We start from the raw sequence: 6,738 nt of genomic DNA, 5'->3' as shown, positions 1-6,738 counted from the left end.
TTGTTGCTGTGTCCCAGTTCAAGTGTCTTTGGCAGGAGACTGAGATTAAATGGATATACAGGATAAGATTGTTTTTTGGGATGCCAAGAGTCATCAGATTCAAATGGAGATAAGGTTATGTGGGTCAGTTGGTTTTTCAACTATTGTATTAAGACTTGGCAGCAGTTACCTAAGGGTCTACTATCTCTCTCCAAACTCTCATGACAGACATTCATCCATTCCTTGCCTTCAAGCACAGCTTTAAACATCCTTTCAGGGAGAAAGATGAGAACTGACTATATGGTCATGCTAGAAGCAGGAACATAACATGTCACTGAACATGGCAGATACACTAAATACCAGTTTGAAGAATCGTACTGTTAGATCTGACATCCTTGGTATTGCAATCCTCTAAACCTTTTGGTTTGCTGGCCAGGTAGAAGGGCGGAAACAGGTGCTCAGCATTAGCAGTTCCCGATCAGTGCATGTGCAGAGAGGGTACACCCCGAGAGGCACCCATGGGAGCTCTGCTGCAGGGGTCTGTAGTGCAGCAGGCCTCTAGTCAGATGACACAAGCTTGCCTTCATTTAACAAACACCTGCCACCTCCATAGTGGGTTACTCAGAAGGAAACTTCTGGTGCCCCTCTGGGAGGTCTTGCTGACAGTCTTTGCATCTGACCAGTCAAACTAAAGCTTGTCCACAATGTATCCATTCTCCATAGCCATATGTTTTGGATATGAGAATGCTGGGGGTGTCACCAAGTTTGTTTTTGTCCTTTTTGTTTTTGGGCTATTTCTCTTTTGTGCTGGAACTTTGCTTTCAAACTTTGGCTTCCAGGCATGCCAGGTGGAGGAGTTCCATGAGTGTAGCATGACGCTGAAGGTTTTGGGGCCTTCTCTTGCGGCATGTGGTCTGGACTCCATATTAATAGCCACGTCTAGAGGAAGGCTGTACTTAGGCAGAGACAATTGCAAGGCGAAAAAGTGGAAAATGACAGCTTCTTTCTTTGTGGAGAAAAAATAAAGTTTGCCCATTTTCTGATTTTTGGCTTTCTGTTTTTAGCCAGTGGAATTCTGATCAGTGTACTAGGCATGTAGGCTCTCAGGTGCAGTACGGGATCACAGCAACAGCAATGGAAAAACTCTTTGGCGCCAAACAATGAGCTCCGAAGCTGTGGGTTGTTTTCACTGCAGATCATGGGACCTTTGATTATCCTGGTTGGGTTGTGCTTTTTTGTGGTGGCCCATATCAAGAAAAAACACGTTCCAACTCCCAACGAAAAGGCGTCTCTTGAGGAAGAACAACCAGAACCTGCCTCAGTGCCGTTCCAGATAACAGTAGGTGATGATGTCTTGGTATTCCCGCCACCTCCTCCACCCTATTTTGCTGATCCACACTCGACAGGGAGCAACAATAGGATCATCCGCTTGCAAAATGGCGAAAACCCCCCCTCTTACAGCAGTATTTTTGATGGCAGATTGAGCATTAATAGCCGGACAGAACAGGGGCTAGGGCTCCTGAATCAGTATATTCAATTTCCATGACCAACCTCTCCGAGATTCTTCCTGATCCCTACTACGCGTCTGATCCTCCTATGAAATATGAAGAAAAAGTGGAATCTGCCAACCTGCCAATGCCACCTTCACCACTTTCTCCCTCTTCTGCACCACCATCCCCTCTCAGGACTGAGATCTAACTAGAGAGTGTCTATTTTAATTCTGCTCCATTCCTACCACCGAAGAAGAGTACTTTTAAAGGATTCAACTTTTAAAAATATAGAACCAGAGCCAAGGCAATTACATCTATATTTCACTGCTGGTGTGCAAAGAATGAATGCATTGTACCTGCTGAGGTTTAGGAAACATATGGTTAAAGTATGAATAGCACAAACCCATGCTTGATGTTTAACTTGATCTTTTGAAGCAAGTTAGGGGTTGATTTAGCTTTTGATGTAAAATGAACAAGACCAAAGTAGAATCAGTTGTTTCTTTACCTCGCTCCTCCATCATCACTTATGCCGGACGATGAGGTGTGCCAAATACTAATGGTGTGTGTGGACACGTAAAAGGACAATTGCAACAGGTTCACAATGAAATACAATATATATCTCTGAACATTAACCAGGTGTCTCTGCGACAAAAATCCCATGTGAGAAAGAGTAACGCAAGTCAACTGTTCATGCTAAAGCTAGTGATTTAATATATTTTTATTGAAGTGTATTTTAAAGTTGCTCTTTGTTTCGTTTTAGTTTCAGTTCATATTTGTGAAACTGGACAGATTTACAGATGTAAATGGACAAGCCTCTACTGAATAACTTGTCATAGTTTAAATTACATTTACTTTGTTTTTACTGCAAACCTTTTGCCTTCAACCCTCATGTTTTGCTGGATTTGTTTTTGTTGGTTGCATTGCTAATCAGTGCTAAAGTGCATGTGCTCTCACCTGCAAACATGGTAGAATTGGCTCAGACCTGATTTGCACATTTAATTTATTTAATTTACTTGTAAGTCCTAGTAGATGGTACTACCTCTGCCTAGGGCCTGTAAATGAAATGCAGCTTGTTGGCCTGCAGCACTCATTGTGCCACCCACTGAAATAGCACTTTAAAACATGTCTCAGGCCTCCCACTGGAGCCTGTAGTGCAATTTCAAACTGCCATTTTGACCTGACAAAATAAATATTTTTCCAGGGCTAACCTTTCCTCTTTAATGCCTATAATCCATTAATACCTATAATCCAGACATCACCTTAGAATCATAGCACTGTGTGACTGGTCCGACCACCACAGCATCTTATTTTATATTAACATGGAGGTGGTGTTGAAGAAGGCTCAACCTCTGAAATCAAAGATATGGAAAAGGGACCTCAGATCAATAAACCACAACGATCTTGCTCCCCACTTTAAATCTGTCCTCTCCTCCAAAGCTGACTTGGCTGAGGTGCAAACACTCACTGACGCCTACAATGTGACCATAGCCATCATCATGGATGACATTGCTCCACTCCAACTTAAAAATGCCTCTTCATAAATATCCAAACCGTGTTATAATGATAACTTAAACACTGAACACCGCAACCTTAGTGCAGCTGAACGCTCCTGGTGATCAAATCCCTCCTCGGACCAACTAAAACTCCTTAGAGATATCAGGAGCCTCTGCAACAAGCAGATCAAGAAAGCCAAGGTGGACTATTTCAGATTACAACTAGACCAAGCGGCAAATCGCCCCAAGAAACTTTTCGAATTGGTCAAACAGCAATCAGTTACTGGTCCAAACCTCTCACAACCGGGTGACAACCCTTCCTTCTGCGAAGAATTTGAGGTTTTCTTCACTGAGAAATCCCGACTCGTCTCCACTGACCTCACTTCCAAGTAGGCCATATTACCCTCCTCTATTGCGCCGCAACCGCTGACCTCTTTGAAAAGTGCAACCCGACCTTCATGAACACCAAGAACAATGCGTCATGGTGCTCCTTTACCCCATTTAGTGAAAAAGACGTTTACAAAATTCTTCAATCTATCAACCCGTCCAACCACTTTGGTGACCCGCTGCCTTCGGCCATCTTCAAAGAGATCAAGGTTGCTCTCAGCCCCGCCTGGACTAGGATTGTAAATGCTTCCTTATCTCAAGGCATGATCCCTGACTGCCTAAAAGCAGCTCAGGTATCACCTATTTAAAAAAAACCAACGCTGATAAATCCAATCTCAATATTTCCGTCCCATCTCAAACATCCCCATCCTAGCGAAACGCCTAGAAAAATGTGTACAATCCCAACTATGTGCTCACATAGAGAACTATCAACTTCTAGACCAGCATCAATCTGGTTTTCGGAAGGGGCACAGTACCAAATCGGCCCTCTCACACATTATAGATGACATTCTAAAAATGCTCGACCAAAATGAATCCTGTCTACTTATCCTCCTTGACCTGTCCTCAGATTTTGACGTGGTTAATCATGTCAATCTCCTATCCATCCTGCAAAGCAGAATGGGTTTCTCTGATCTGGTACTACAATGGTTCTCATCCTTCCTTCATCACAGAACACAAAGAGTCAAGGCAAACCACTCTCTCTCCCACCTCTCTCTGTTTCATCTTTGGGGTCCCCAAGGGTCAGCCCTTTCTCCTATCCATTCAACCTCTTCTTGGAACCTCTTGCTAACTCACTAAAATCCACGAACATTCTCTTCCACATGTATGCCGACGACACACAACTATACTTGAAAATCTCATCCCCGGATAACATCATCTCACTCAACACTATCCTAACGTCTACTCAAAATTGGTTAACCGAGAACCATCTCCTGCTCAACACCTCCAAAACAGAGTTCCTGTTCATCTCCCCTCCGAACCACCTCCCAAAGCTAGATCTCAGGCTGACTCACCTCACTGCCTTCAACTGCCCGCCGATCATCATAGACTCAGCCAAATCTCTCAGAGTTACCTTGGACAAGCACCTGAATATGAATATTCATATCAGCAATGTATGTAAGGGAAGAAACCACTAGATGAGGACTCTCAGAAATATCAAACCTCTTCTTCCACAAAGTGATTTCAAGCAGGTGGTCCAAGCGCTTGTCTTGCCGAGGCTAGACTATGGCAGTGCTACCGTCTGTGGCCTTCCCAAATCCGCCCTCGCTCCGCTAAGGGCCTCTCTGAACACCGAGGCTAGACTGGTGACAGGTTCCAAATGAAACGAGCACATAGCCCCAGTCTTAACATCTCTCTATTGGCTACCCTTTGAAGCACAAATTCAGCTAAAGATTGCAGTTCTGGCGCACAAAGCCATCCACTTCAAGACTCCCAGGTACCTGGCGCATAAACTTGAACTATCCTGTGGGGATTGAGCTTCAAGAAGCGCCACAACTTACCTCCTGAAACCTCTTATCCTTAGCAAAAAGAGAAATTGTCACCGAGCCTTCTCTGGGGCTGCCCCAAAGATATGGAACTCTCTCCCGCCAGAAGTAAGCAGAATCTCCTCGATGACGGAGTTCAAAATGAAAGCTAAGAGATTTCTGATGAGCAATTTCGTACCTTAAGTGGCTAGGTTCACTTGACTGGTTAACTTTGTTGCTATCACCAGGGTTACCTCCATTTGATATGGCTCCTCTTTACTCCATATTTTTACCCCCTTTTGTTGTTTGAATTCATCAGTTTACTGCATTATTTTCATTTTCTCAGTTGATGTTGATACCTCATTCATGTCCTCTCTTTCATACTACTGTAAAGCGCTCTGATATCTTTCGGGATCTTGTTCGCGCTATATAAATCTTTATAAATAAATAGTTCACCCCGAAGATGGACCCTCATGGCTCATAGGACAGGGTGCATTGTGTTTAAAAAATAGGACATGTGTACTTATGTTTTGCATCTCCTGGAAGTGAAAACCTCCAAAGTTGTTTTTCACCTTTGTGAGGCCTTTCTCTCCCATTGACTAACACTAAGTTACCTCATTACATTTAGTAATTGCTAACTTTTGATTAGAGGGAGATATGCTGTAGACGCTCAAATGAATTGTAATTTAAAACCCTCTTCAATGGGGAGATGCGCAGTGCTATTCAAGATGGCCGCCTGAGCTCAGAGCTCCATCGGTGACCGGAGATCTCCAGAGTATTTTGGGGGTTTCAGCGTCACTTTTTGGATTACATGGGGAGTTCTCTGCAGCAGAATATCCCCTGATCATGAGGCTTAGTTTTGGACCCTTTTTCCTAACGCTGGTGGTGTGAGGCGTTGTGGGACACCTTTTCCTGCTTTCCGGACGCCATTTTGCCTCTACTCCTGACTGGAATTTTTCCTCTCAGCTCCACTCATTGCATTAGGTACTGTGTTTACCCATTGGCTTTTGCGTCTTGCATCTTTAATTCACAACTTGCTCCACTTGTTTTTAAGGGGGATTTTTCTCGCCACTGGTCTTTTAATCTTTATTTAAGAAAGACCACACTTATTTATTTATCTCCCACGCTGGATTGACTGAAACTTTCTATTTCATGGGCAGATCCAAACATCTGTTGCACTCTACCAAAAAGCCTACTACTAGCCTGCCTGTGACACACTCAGTTTCCGTGGCATATCTTACACAACTATATCAGTATGGCTCACTCTTACTTCTCCAGGGCAGCGTCTTCATCCAGTGTGTCTTCAAAATTAAACTCGCCCTCATCTATCTATATATATAAAAACAAAAGTATGTCTGTTTGTCCTTTATGCATTACTACACCATTCATCCGATCGGCATGAAACTTTGAGAAGTTGTTGAGTACACTCCCGCGAAGGTTTCTGGCAAAAAAAATAATAATTAAAAAAAAATGTTAAAAGTTGTTAAGTACACTCCCGCGAAGGTTTCTAGCAAAAAACAATCTTTCCAATACTGAACGTTTAAGTTTGCGGTGCGACTCGCTTTTGCAATGACCATCAACAAAGCACAAGGACAATCACTGCAAGTGTGTGGACTAGATTTGAAGAATCCGTGCTTCTCACATGGACAACTGTATGTGGCCAGCTCACGCATCAGAAAACCTTCTGATTTATTTGTGTACACACCAGACGGAAAAACAAAAAATACCGTGTATCCACAAGCACTCGAATAAATAAACAGAATTAAAACAACACTTTAAAATGTTTTCCATTTTAAAATGAATAAGTTTAAACAAAAATGACACAATGTAAATTAAATGTTATCATAACAAGTTTCCTTAAATTTCCTTTCTTCTGAGATCGCAGCAACGCCCTACGGGTAAGCTAGTCTACTAATAAAAGACTCA

The 6,738-nt window shown here is 42.9% G+C and overlaps 1 pseudogene; it reads left to right on the top strand.

The window, feature by feature from the left end:
• Positions 1-683: 683 nt before the first annotated feature.
• LOC147705989 (transmembrane protein 171 pseudogene) lies at positions 684-1,677 on the top strand (annotated as a pseudogene).
• Positions 1,678-6,738: the final 5,061 nt, after the last annotated feature.

Source organism: Lissotriton vulgaris, chromosome 7 (genome assembly GCF_964263255.1).
Source record: "Lissotriton vulgaris chromosome 7, aLisVul1.2, whole genome shotgun sequence".
NCBI lineage: Eukaryota > Metazoa > Chordata > Amphibia > Caudata > Salamandridae > Lissotriton > Lissotriton vulgaris.
This window is presented reverse-complemented; position numbering and strand designations above follow the sequence as displayed.